Here is a 14085-nt window from a genome sequence, read left to right as displayed (position 1 = left end):
TCCTTCATCTTGGTGATGGTCTCACCAAAGGTAATGTCCTCAAGGGGAGAATCCCCTTCCACAGATTCCACATCAGGAGAGTAATATTTCTGGGGGGAGGCAATCTGGGAAACATAAGAAATGGACTCTTCTGAGGCTAAAAAGGAAGAATCATGACTTGAGGGGTCATGGATGGCAGGCAAGAAGCAGAGGCAGGCCTAGGGCTCAGAAGAGGCAGGGTGGAGGTGGCTGAGGCTGAAGGACTAAGGGCCATAAAGGCCTGCATGAGAGAAGAGGTGAAGGCCTGCCAAGCCGGTGGGACGTCTCTGAAGAGGTGGAGGTATGTTTAGTTTTTTGCTTCTTTTTGGCCATGGAGGAAGTAGAGAGAGGCCTGGTGTCGGGTTTGGACAGTAACACATCTGAAGTCTGGATCCCTGCTGGAGGTACCACCGAAACTGGTTCCCCCTCGACACAGACGGTCGTCAATGTCTGGATAAGCTCCGTGGATGTGCCGGTCATCGGTGTGAAATGGATTCCACGAGGGACGTCACTGGTTTATGGCCCTAAGTGTGACATCCCAGGCACACTGCAACAGCCAAGCTGAAGCTTTTGTATAGGAGCCGATGTATGAGTCACCTGAGGGCATGAAATCCCACACCTAGAACATTGCAACATAGGAATAGAAGGACATCAATTCTTCCTGAGCTAAGAGTGCTATGAGTAGAATGTTTGGCCTGTCTTCCTGACTATTCAGAATCATCCTGAGGAGAAAAGAGATGGGTGGAAAGATGCAGTGAAACAGACTCACCCAACTTACTGCAAAGAAATGTTGCCAATGCCCCTGGGTTTGGTATCCCAGTGCATAATTGTCTTAATAGTTTGCTTTCTGAAGAAGCAAAATGTCTACCTCTGGCATCCCTTACATGTGCACCAAATCTAAAAATATGTCCCCATTCAGTCTCTGTTCATAATGCTCTACACTTCTACTCTGCTCAACTAGTCTGCCTGTTCATTCTCCTGGAATGCAGTGCAAAATGCCTGGAGGGTTAGGCCTCACTCCTAGGTCAGGTACCAAGCTGTCTCCCCACAGCCATGTTTGTTGACGAACCACCACTGATGAATTTAGGTATAAGCAGAGTTCTTGGCTAACACATCTGTTTAAACGCTTTTATGGCTAAAACTACAATTATAATCTCTTTCATATACCTTCCCTATGACTACTGTTCCAGGTCTCTTGAAGTTTTACTTTCCCCTAAGTATATCCTTCAAGCTAAGTCAAAGAATGCTTTGGAAATGCCTGGGAGTCTGTGCCTGGTGTGAAAGACACCCCCCCCCCAGACTGAAATTCATCTGTATGCACTAAAAGCACTTTTACCTGTGTGCAAGGCAGAAAGTGAGGGGGAGCATGTTAGCGCATCAGTTACATAAGTATCAATATAACTTTTATAAGAGATGGTTTGCCAGTGGGAACATCAGGATTGAGGATGGTATACAGTCCAGAGTCTCATGATATTCCCTGGCTGTAATCTTATTCTGGTGTTGCATGGAACTGAACTAGGTGGTCAGAACTGGCCCCCTCTCAAAGGCATCCCAGGAACTGGACCTATTGGGATGGAATTAACTGTGATATGGGCACATTCAGAGAGAGTTATACAGTCTTGAAACAGGCTAGGATAAACTGCGGAGTCACCTGCAGATCAACTTATGTGGGGGCCTGAATAAGGCAGTCACTCAGGCAAGGACAGATGTGAATCCCCTTCGTCTTGCATTGTGCAGTTACTGGAACCAGTGAACATCAAAAGTATATCAGATAAACTAAATGAGTATGTAGATAAATCTGTAATGGGGACCCCCTGCTTTGAATCTCTGGAAATGTCAATGTATTTTGGCTACTGAAACATAGAGATACACATCTCTGAGATGTGTGGTAATCATGAAAGCTAGAGGGAAAGGAAAGGAAGCAGAGACAATAATGTTAGCATTTTGAAGTCAAAAACTTGAAGAAATTTGTTTAGGCTTAACAGGTCCAAGACCGGCCTCCAATGGGTATCTTTGTTTGACAGTAGGAATAATCTTTTCCTTTTTTCTTTTAAACATTACATTTTTTTAATGAAGTACATATACAGTAACAGAAAAATAAAAATATGCCCTTTAGTTTCATGCAGTATACATATTTCTTTTTAACAATCTTCAATCACTACAATATTACATAAAATGCACAATTCCTGTCGCTCCTTAAATTTCACTGCTTCTCCTCCTAAACATTATCCTGCATTCTGCATGTGTTGTTCCCATAATTGCATTTATTTCTATGTAATTTGCTCCCTCTCTTTTCTAAAAAGCTCACCTCCAGTTCTTTTACCTCCTTACAATATTCAGCACTTCTGAAAAAGCTAGTTTATATTTTTATTTCAAATTTAAGTCATAGCTATTTTGGCAGCAATTAGTCTTAAACTTGATTTACTATGTCTGGACAATTCAGATCTATTTCCCAGGTCAAAAGCATAATTTCCTTAGTTACAACCATTTGCTCCCACTAACATTGCTGACAATTTATTTTACATTTGCCAGCTAGTTACATTCCCAAAAAATATTTTCCCAATTAACTATTTCTTTCCCATCACACCTCCAGCATTTACTACCTACCTGAAGAAAAATTCTCTGAAGTCTGTTTGGGGTATAGAAATACCAATGGAAAAACTCTGTAAAAATCCTATACCTTCTGGACTTTGTTGCATACTTGGGAGTTGTACAGATGTCTTTCCAACGTTCCTTCGTATATTGCCCTTTCATTCTCTCTTCTCTATCAGATTGATTCATATAGCTATTATGCAATGTTTTATATGCCCTTCTAATTATCCATTTTTAACAGCAACTTCTGCTCTAGGGTCATAGGTGAATACCAGGCTAGCTGTACTGAAGGGCCATTTTAAGTCTAGTGAATAACCCAAGGTGAGAATCAAACCCTGTACTTTGTGCCTATGAGGTTCACAGGTGATTACTAGACTAGAGACACAATATCCTTTACAGTCCTAGCTAATAATATGAAGAATATGACAATATTAATAATTCCCCAGATATAGGATGGGGTAGTATTAGGATAGTGGGTCTTTGGGTGTTGGAGCCCTGAGCCATTTCAGAAACTGCCTCTGGCCATAAGGCTGATGGGTAGTACCCCAGAAGTGAATATATGGTTCCCCATCCATTTATCCAAATTATTTTTGAAAAGAGTGAGGGATGTGCTCTGTTTTATGAAGATGGCATGTTTATTCCATAGACAAGGTAGCCTTTGAGACACAAATCTCTCTCTCTCTCGCTCTCTCTAGACAGTTCTGATAGAGTCACAAACAAGGTTCAGGTCCACAGAACGCATTACCCTGGTTCTTGCTGATATGCAACATTTTCATCAGGGCTGGATCAGAGAATGCCTTGTAGGTCATAAGGCCTCTCTCAATAAACAATATGAGACTGAACAAATGGATAAGGCCTTTATTTGGTCTGCATAAGACGTGTCTTACACTTTGTATTTTTTTTTAGTGAGAAACCAATGGGGCCGCTCAAACTGGTGTAAGTGCCTGGTTAGGAACATGCAAAAGGGAGCACTCTACTCGATTATGGGCCTGATGAGGACAGAGTACAATGGCACTATGACTTCCTTTGATCTTGATGCCATGCCTTTACTTATAAGTTGTGCCACACAGAAGGATTTCCTCACAACTGTAGCTATCTGGTAGTCAAAGTTTAGGTTACTATCTATCTGTGTTCCCAAGTCCGGGGATCACCTCTGTGTCTCTGCTCGACAGTGGCACAGGAAAATAACTTTCTTGGGTGGCATAAGCCAGGGAACCTTGTTGGCTAGGCTTATGTAGGTCCTCGGGCCGATAGCCTAGTACCTACCTATGAACCTATAACACTGGGTCTACTTTTAGGGGTGTACTATCAATATTATAATTTGCAGGGATATCTGATTTACCGAAGGATATGACTATGCATTTTGTCTCAGACAGTGGTTCTGGCCCAAGTCATTTGTCATTTTTAGGCCTGTTTGTAGGATGTCAACATTGTTTGGTGACTCAGTGATTGCTCAGGCTTACAGTCATCAGCAAACTGGGTGAGCCAGAGGCCCCCAGCATTGGCCTTTACTTCAAAGAAGTATATACCAAACAAAAGGGGTCCCAGCACTGAGCCTTGTTGCACATGGCTAGTAACAGGTTTCTTATCGGAAGTGGATTCACCTATCCGGACAAGTGTCCTGTTAGTAAGCCAGTTGGCTAGCCATCTGATGATGTAGGGGTTTATGCCTAACTCAATAAGTTTATCTATGATCCCCAATTGGGGAATTGTGTGAAAAGTTTTGGCCAGGTCTAGATAAGCAGTGTGTACTGTTTTACCCTCATCCATGGCCCTGGTGACTTTCTCAAAGATGTCCACCAGATTGAGCAGGCAAAACCTCCCTTTGACAAAGCCAAATTGGGTCTGGTCCAGTTTTTGAAGAGTTCCTATATCATTAATGATTAGGTCCATGATAAATTTCTCTATGGCCTTGCAGATCAGACTGGTCAAGCCTATGGGTCTGTTGCTCCCTGGGTCACAGCTGATGGGCCCCCCTTACGCAAATGGATGACTGTTGTAGTCCTCCATTCTTCTGGGACAAAGTCTGTTCACGGGATGTGGTTAAAGAGGGTTTCAAGTGGCCCTGATAGAATCTGTTTTAAGCTGTTTAAGAAGCATCCTGGGATGATGCCGGGACACATGTAGGCTATGTTCTTGGCTTTAGCGAGCGAAGTAAGCACTTGTTCCCTTGTAATGATTGGTAGGGGGGTTACTACAGTTATTTCTTTGGGTGTAGTAGAAGGTGATGGGGGAGAAGTTTGAAATGAATTTGTTGGCCAGCATGTTTGCTATAGTTTCAGGCTGCGTGCAACTGTTGCCAATCTTGTTTAACTCAGCACATTGCTGAGCGTTTCCCCTGAGGTTATACACATAATTAAAAAAGCCCATGGCTATCTTTCACCTGGGAGGCTATCTTTGCCTTATAGGTTCATAGGTTCATAGGTTCATACTAGGCTATCTGCCCAAAGGCATTTATAAGCCTAGCCCATAGTTATGTGGCTTTCGCCACCCCTTTAGTTTGAATAAAAACTATGCCTATCATTTTTCTGTGCCTCTGTCAAGCAGTGACACTGAAGTAATCCCTGGGGTATATCTGCGATCTCCCATCCATTGGTCAAGATTCCTCTTGAACAAGGCCAGCGAGGTGCTCTGCCTCACATGTACCGGGATTTTGTTCCACAGCATAGGGAGTCTCTGGGTGATGAATCTGTCCCTCCAGCACGTTCTATTTATAACCGTGTCAAGGTTTAAGTCTCCGCCCTTGTGGTTCTGAGGGATCTAGATTTTTTGAGGTGAAGCATATTCATCAAATCTGGGTTTGACATAGCCTTATATGTCAGGCACAGGTCACCTCTGAGCAAGCGGTATGAGACTGAATAAAGCTGGAGTTCTTTCAGTCGGGCAGCATAAGACATATTTTTGAGACCCTTTATCCTTTTGGTGAGGAACTTTTGGGGCCTTTCAAGCTGCATCAGGTGTCTGGTCAGATACATTCGAACGGGCATTGTACTCAATCATAGGTCTAATGAGTGATGAGTACAGGGGACGATGACCTCCCTTGATCTAGATGTGAATCCCTTCATGATCAGGTGGGCGATATAGAAGGTTTTCCTAACTACTTTAGCAACATGAGTGTCAAAGCGAAAGACTACTGTCAACTTGGGTCCCCAGATCCCTGATGACTTTTTCTGTGCTCAGTGGATTGTCACCTATATGGTAGCTAGGGGTAACCTTGTTTTTCCCGAAGGGTATGACTATGCATTTTTGGCGTTTAACTTCAGGCCATGGCTCTGGCACCAGTTATCCGCTTCTGTGAGGCCCTTCTGGAGGATATCTGTGTCAGATGTGTTTTCGACTATGGCGCCCAGTTTGCAGTCATCTGCAAACTTTGTCAGCCATAACCCTCCTGTGTTTGCTTGTACTTCAGAAAAGTAGATGCCGAACAAGAGTGGACCCAGGACTGAGCCCTGTGGGACACCACTTGTGACAGGCTTTGAGTCTGACATGGCTCCAGCAACTCTGACCCTGTGGGTTCTGTCGCTTAGCCAGTTTGCAACCCATCTTGTGATGTATGGGTTTACATTCAAGCTGATGAGTTTTTCGATGACACCTGAGTGGGGTATTGTGTCGAAGGCCTTTGCCAGGTCGAGGTAGGCTGTATGGACTGCCTTTCCCTCATCAATGGCCTTGGTGACTGTCTCGAAAAAGTCAACCAAGTTTAAGAGGCAGGATCTGCCTTTGACAAAGCCAAACTGGGTTGGATCCAAAGTCTGCAAGTTCCCTATGTCTTTATTTATGAGTTCCATTATGATCCTCTCAATGGCTTTGCAGATAAGGCTTGTCAAGCTAATGGGGCGGTAATTTCCAGGGTCTGTGGAGGCACCGCCTTATGAAGTGGGACCACAGTCGCCGTGCTCCACTCCTTGGGTACGTATCCTGAGGTGAGGCTAAGATTAAACAGCTGTCCTAACTGTGGGTTTAATTCCTCGCTGAGTTCATGAAGCACACAGCCGGGGACACCATCCGGTCCCATGGATGCTGTCTTTTATGCCTTAGTGACGGCAGTTCTCACCTGGGCGTTGGAGATGTTTGGGGGCTACAATCCTCTGGAATAGATATCTCTCCTTTTGGGGAGGGGGAGTTTGCACTGAACCTGTCAGCCAGTATGTTAGCAATGTGTGTAGGTTCAGTAATTTTCACATCATTTTGAACTAATTCTGAGCATATCTGGGAGTTTCCTCCTAGGTTTCTAACATAGCTAAAGAAGGCCTTATGATTGTCTTTAGAGTCCTTGGCGATTTTTCTCTCAAAATTTGCCTTTGATGATTTTATGAGAGCTCTTAGTTTTTCACTTATAATGATCAAAGGTGTCTTACCTTTCAAGGATTTTGCTCTATCTTGTAGTAGCTTCCTCCTTTTGTTGTAGAGCTTGTTTATGGCTGGGGTCCACCAGACTGGACGCTTGCCTTTGGTACAGAGAGTCTTAGTTTTGTTTGGGATTGCCTGATCCATGCAGTCCTGCAGGTGCTGGTAGAAGGCATTTGTAAGTGATTCAGCGGTTTGAGTAATGTTTACCACTGGCTCAGGGGCCTTAAAGGAGACCACACTAGTTTTTAGAAGTGTGAAATCGGCTTTTGAGAAGTTTTTCACTGTGGTCTTTTTTGTTTCAGGTGGGGGCGGGATGAGGACCTCCAGCGAGATTAGTTTATGATCTGATCACACCAGTGAGGGGTATACTTCCGGTGTTGAACATTTTGATCCCATGTTCGTGATGATGAGATCAAGTATGTTTTCACCTCTTGTGGGGATGGTGACTAGTTGTTCCATGGCATTTGAGTTTATGAACTCCAGAAATCTTTGGGTTAGAGTGTTCGGGCTTGAGTAGTGTTCCCAGTCTATATTAGGGTAGTTGAAGTCACCTAGTATGATGGTGTTTGGAGATACATTTATCCCCTCCAATGTTTTCAGGAAGGCCATGTGAGGTTCCTGAGTTTGAGAGGGTGGCCTGTAACATGCTACAAATTGCAGAGCAGTCTTGCCTATGGTTAATTGCACCTGGATGGTCTCCGATGCATCGTGCGTTGCCACCAACCTTGAGGTGTGGGTGTCCTTTATGAATATGGACACCCCCCCCTCCTTTCTTGGTGTTGTCCGGATTTTGGGGCCGGAACGCATGATATGAGGTGAAACCTGTTAGTGCTGGGGTGCTCTCAGGAGCCTTGAACCAGGTTTCTGTCACAGCACAGACATCAATGTTCTCCATATTGAGAAGGGCCTCGAGTGCGTGCATCTTGAGATTGAGACTTCTGGCATTGAGCAGCATTACCCTTAGTTTTTTTCCTTTTTGGTGTTCTAGGGTGGTAGGTTTAGAATTTGAGCCTTGCCTAAAAGGCACTATGGGGTGGCAAGAGCCTTTGCCAATATCCGAAGCCCAGGGTGACAGGTGCAAGCCGTCCCTTGCGAAGCAGCGTGGCTTGTCCAGCATGTCATCCCAGGCAGACAGACATTGGAACCCTTTGAATGACACCAGAATTTAAGCCAATTATTAAAGCTGATCATCTTATCACTGTATTGTGGCATCATTCTAGGTGAAGGTAGGATACTGCTCAAGGTCAGGGTCATACCTGCCTGGGCTACATAATCAGAGAGCTCCTCGGCGTCCCTTTTCATGTAGTCCAAGGAGGTGCGCCTCAGGTCGTTGACACCAGCGTGGACAATGACTGAGTCGACTTGTACCTGCTGTTGAGAGACCTGAGTGCTTGCGTTATGTGGCGGATTCTAGCGCCCGACAGGCAGCTTACTGTGACCTTCTCCTTACTCAGTCTGGTGAGCGGGACGCCAGTGTGTCTGACTATGGAATCACCAATGACAAGTGTGTCTGGCATTTTGTTTGGCCTTAAGGGCTGTGACTGTTTGACACTCTGACTGTGTGGTCTATGTGTTGCATGTGTTGGGTCGTGAGGTGGTAGTTGTTTGGGTGTCTGCTTTGGTGGCCTCTGCTGTTTTGGGAAATTTTGATCAGAGCCTCCAGTATGTCTTTGTGTGAGTATGTGTATGATTTGAAGTTGTGATGGTACCATGTGTGACTGGGTATGTATTGTGTGTGGTTACCTTCTCCTCCTGTCTGGTCTTGCCAGTCCTATGTTGAGAGAGCTCAGCCTCCAGTTTGGCCGTATAGTTGCATCTCTCGTATGTATTTGTGTTTTGTGGGAGAAGGAGAGGATTGTCTGTGTACATGAGGCAATTGTAACATTGCCTCAATATTCCCAGGTTCACCAGTTGAGCTGGAGAGGACACTAGCAACTGATCCCTCGACATACTAGAAGTAGTAGATAAAGAACTTTCAAAGGACTCGGGAAGTGGGTTTTAGGCTGGTGGGGTACTATCTATAATAAGAGTGCTTTATCAAGGTGCAAGTACTATAGGAGTAAGTGCTAGGCTTTACAGATAGAGAATAGTCTACTTGGGAATCAAGTAGAGATGAACATTTCAGTTATAGGATATGCTGGTTAGATCAGCAGTACAGTTTAGCGTGTTTTATAGCAGGGGGCTGAAGGGAGCTAGGAATTGGCCCAAAACGACCAATGGACTACTAGTTTCTGGCTGAAACTTCACCAAATCGGACAAAAAGGCCGCTCAGTACTTCCCACTTCCACTGGTAAGCAAAGAAACTTCCCTCCTTCCTAATAAGGCAATGGATCAGTAACAGGAACTAAAAACAAAGCCCAGGGATCAGCAACTCTGAAACTGGACTACTCTAGTTCAGTAAAGTGGGAAAAAAGAGATTTTTTTGTTTTATTACAGAGATAAGGAAAAAAAGACAGTAAATGCTATAAATGCTGTAAATCGGCTAGCGCACTTTAGTGTGTAGCCTACAGAAACAATTTGCAACAATTAGTAACTTAAAGTGCAATAAACAGTGTAAAATGCAGAAATCACTTAAAGTAGCAGTAAAACAGGCGAAATGCAGTCGCTAGCTTAATAACAGTGGGAAAGCCACAAAAATACTTATATCTGGTAGAAAGTCACTCTTTTAGCTCTCTGCTGCTTGGATCACTCTGCAGGCCACCACGAGGATCTGTGCAGAGCTGGTACAAGCTGGAAAACGCGTGTTTAGCGTGTTTTATAGCAGGGGGCTGAAAGGAGCTAGGAATTGGCCCAAAACGACCAATAGACTACTAGTTTCTGGCTGAAACTTCACCAATTCGGACAAAAGGCTGCTCAGTGCTTCCCACTCCCACTGGTAAGCAAAGAAACTTCCCTCCTTCCTAATAAGGCAATGGATCAGTAACAGGAACTAAAAACAAAGCCCAGGGATCAGCAACTCTGAAACTGGACTACTCTAGTTCAGTAAGGTGGGAAAACAAGAGATTTTTTTTTTTTTTTCTTACAGAGACAAGGAAAAAAACAGACAGTAAATGCTATAAATGCTTTTAAGTGGCTAGCACACTTGAGTGTGTTAGCCTACAGGTAAAATTAAGCAACAAATAACTTTTAAGAGTGCAAAACAGTTAATCAACACAAAAACAGTTTAAATAGAATGCAGAGCTGTATAAACAGGCTAAGATGCAGTCGCTAAGCAGTAAATATTCAAAAGCCAGAAAAATACTTAAATCAGTTATAGCAAATACAGTTATAACAAATGCTCTGAAATATACTGTATATTTCCAATATGTTTGAGAAGGACAGTCAGAACACAAGAAGGTTCAGGCGAAAAAGAAAAAAAAAAGTTTTGTTTTACTTTTTGAAAAGGTAAAAAGGAGGAACAGAAGGCCTTATCAAATGTTCTCTCTGTATTAAGAAGAATGAGCTAATGACACTAGACTGGGAGGTGTGTCACAGTAGGGGCGGGCAACTGCAAAGCCACCAAGTATAAGAGCAAGACACCAACAGGGAGGGAGGGTGGGACAAGACAACAAGCACTACAGATTCTGAAAGTTTTTAAACAGATAAAGATTTCTGAAGATTCCGAATAGACAAAGTGCTTTATATATATTAAATTATAAAAACAGTAATCTATTAAAATAATCAAAAGATACTTATATTTTGTAGCACAGTTGCGGTCAAACAACTTCTCCAGCCTGCACCAAAGACCAGAACAACAACTTTTTTTTTTTTTTTTTTTTACAAGAACACAAAAGAACCAGCCCCCACTAGCCAAGAGATAATTACACAGAGTAAATGTTTCAGTTTATACAATAGCCTAAGACAACAAGCACTACAGATTCTGAAAGTTTTTAAACAGATAAAGATTTCTGAAGATTCTGAATAGACAAAGTGCTTTATATATATTAAATTATAAAAACAGTAATCTGTTAAAATAATCAAAAGATACTTATATTTTGTAGCTCAGTTGCGGTCAAACAACTTCTCCAGCCTGCACCAAAGACCAGAACAACAACTTTTTTTTTTTTTTTTTTTTTTACAAGAACACAAAAGAACCAGCCCCCACTAGCCAAGAGATAATTACACAGAGTAAATGTTTCAGTTTATACAATAGCCTAAGACAACAAGCACTACAGATTCTGAAAGTTATTAAACAGATAAAGATTTCTGAAGATTCTGAATAGACAAAGTGCTTTATATATATTAAATTATAAAAACAGTAATCTGTTAAAATAATCAAAAGATACTTATATTTTGTAGCTCAGTTGCGGTCAAACAACTTCTCCAGCCTGCACCAAAGACCAGAACAACAACTTTTTTTTTTTTTTTTTTTTACAAGAACACAAAAGAACCAGCCCCCACTAGCCAAGAGATAATTACACAGAGTAAATGTTTCAGTTTATACAATAGCCTAAGACAACAAGCACTACAGATTCTGAAAGTTTTTAAACAGATAAAGATTTCTGAAGATTCTGAATAGACAAAGTGCTTTATATATATTAAATTATAAAAACAGTAATCTGTTAAAATAATCAAAAGATACTTATATTTTGTAGCTCAGTTGCGGTCAAACAACTTCTCCAGCCTGCACCAAAGACCAGAACAACAACTTTTTTTTTTTTTTTTTTTTTTTACAAGAACACAAAAGAACCAGCCCCACTAGCCAAGAGATAATTACACAGAGTAAATGTTTCAGTTTATACAATAGCCTAAGACAACAAGCACTACAGATTCTGAAAGTTTTTAAACAGATAAAGATTTCTGAAGATTCTGAATAGACAAAGTGCTTTATATATATTAAATTATAAAAACAGTAATCTGTTAAAATAATCAAAAGATACTTATATTTTGTAGCTCAGTTGCGGTCAAACAACTTCTCCAGCCTGCACCAAAGACCAGAACAACAACTTTTTTTTTTTTTTTTTTTTTACAAGAACACAAAAGAACCAGCCCCCACTAGCCAAGAGATAATTACACAGAGTAAATGTTTCAGTTTATACAATAGCCTAAGACAACAAGCACTACAGATTCTGAAAGTTTTTAAACAGATAAAGATTTCTGAAGATTCTGAATAGACAAAGTGCTTTATATATATTAAATTATAAAAACAGTAATCTGTTAAAATAATCAAAAGATACTTATATTTTGTAGCTCAGTTGCGGTCAAACAACTTCTCCAGCCTTTTGACCAGCTATCTAATTTGTAAGTTTAGACTGGTGAGTGTCTTTTTGCACTGATTTATCTGTTTCTTCTTGGCTTTGAAGAGGATTTTTTGCACTTAATTTAAAATCAGTTTTCTTAAAATTGTATTTTACCTGACTCTGGTCTAGCATTCAAGTGTGGGGTCATTTATTGCACTGTTCTGACTATTTTGCTACTTGTGTATCTCTGCTACCTTTAAACTAAAACAAAAAAAAAATCTTGCTTTTTTCCCACTTTCTCTAATTTAAAATTAAGTTCAGTTACAGAGTTGTTGTTCTGAACTCTTTGTAAGTTTCTTGGAGGCCAGTGCCTGCTTGAGCTAAAGGGAAGTCTCTGTGTTTATCAGTGGCAGTGGTTAACACTGAGCAGCCTGCCTGTCCCTGTAGGAGTGGGTATTGCCTAGAAACTGTAGTTTTATTGGCCATTTTGGGTCAATTCCAAACTCCTTGATTTCTCTCTCTTAAAACCCTGCTGCCTCATGGTTTTGGAGTCTTTCCAGGCTTGATAGTTGTTGCTGAAGCACCTACCAAGGGGAGAAAACGCTGAGAGAAGAAAGGAGCCGCTTTTGAGATTTTAAGTATTTTCTTCTGATTTTTTGTTTAAAATTATTCCTTTGCCGCCTACCTTTCGTCATTTTCAGGCTTGCTAAAGTTGATATCTGTATTAGAAACAGTATTTAGAACACATCTAGAGCCTGTTTACTGCATTTCCTGTGTTGCACTTAATTTAAAATCAGTTTTCTTAAAATTGCATTTTACCTGACTCTGGCCTAGCACTCAAGTGTAGGGTCATTTATTGCACTGTTCTGACTATTTTGCTACTTGTGTATCTCTGCTACCTTTAAACTAAAACAAAAAAAAACAAAAAAAAATCTTGCTTTTTTCCCACTTTCTGAAATTTAAGAAAGTTCAGTTACAGATTTGCTGTTGTAAGTTTCTTGGAGGCCAGTGCTTGTTTGAGCTAAAGGGAACTCTCTGCATTCACCAGTGGCAGTGGTTAACACTGAGCAGCCTGCCTGTCCCTGTAGGAGTGGTTACTGCCTAGAAGCTGTAGTTTTATTGGCCATTTTGGGTCAATTCCAAACTCCTTGATCTCTCTTCTCTCTTAAAACCCTGCAACTCTCTTTTTATGCGGTCTTGCGCACAGAGCAGCGTGGGGCAGCGCTGCTTAAACAGGTTTAAACTATTCCCGGCTCCACAAAGTCTGCTCTTCACTTTTTCCCTTAGAATTGCTCTAAATCTCAAAATAAGCACTCTATTTTCATTCTAAAGCCCTGCACTTGCTCATACAAGTAATCTCATAGGTAAACACTAATAAACTTAAGCACTACATCCTCTTATACTCCTTTTAAGCACTTGCTCCCTATTGGTTCTTTCTAATCAGTCAATAAGTAGTTCCCTATATTATTCAGGCATGTCCAAAGGTCAGTTTCGGGTTTACTCCCCAGTCCAGCTGGTGAATCTGGGAATCTTGAGGCAATGTTACAACTGCCTTATGTATACAGACCACCCTCTCCTCCTCCCAACAAGCTCAAATATATGTGAGAGATGAAACTATATAGTGAAACTGGAGGCTAAGCTCTCTCAACCCAGAACTGGCACAGCCTGTTAGGAGGAGAGGGTAACCACACACACCACAAATCCAGTCTCACATAGACCTATCACATCAGCAAACCAAACACATAAACACACAAAAACATACTCGGAGGCTCTAAATAAAAATCTGCCTAAGCATCAGAAACCTCCAAAGCAGACATCCAAGCAACCCCTACCACGAAACAATACCCACATAGCACATAGCTCACAAAGTCAGTGTGCCACACAGTCACAGCCCTTAAGGCTAAACAACACACCTAATACACCTGTAATAGGTGACTCTCTTGTCACACACACTGACGTCCCACTC

At 41.7% G+C, this 14085-nt stretch overlaps 1 protein-coding gene across 3 annotated transcripts in view; it reads right to left on the bottom strand.

Annotated features, from left to right (window-relative positions):
* GOLIM4 (golgi integral membrane protein 4) overlaps window positions 1-14085 on the bottom strand; it is a 2181480-nt gene that overhangs the window by 886095 nt on the left and 1281300 nt on the right. The window lies entirely within an intron of this gene.

This window comes from Protopterus annectens, chromosome 4.part1 (assembly GCF_019279795.1).
Source record: "Protopterus annectens isolate FY-2018-M chromosome 4.part1, PAN1.0, whole genome shotgun sequence".
Lineage (NCBI taxonomy): Eukaryota > Metazoa > Chordata > Ceratodontiformes > Protopteridae > Protopterus > Protopterus annectens.
This window is presented reverse-complemented; position numbering and strand designations above follow the sequence as displayed.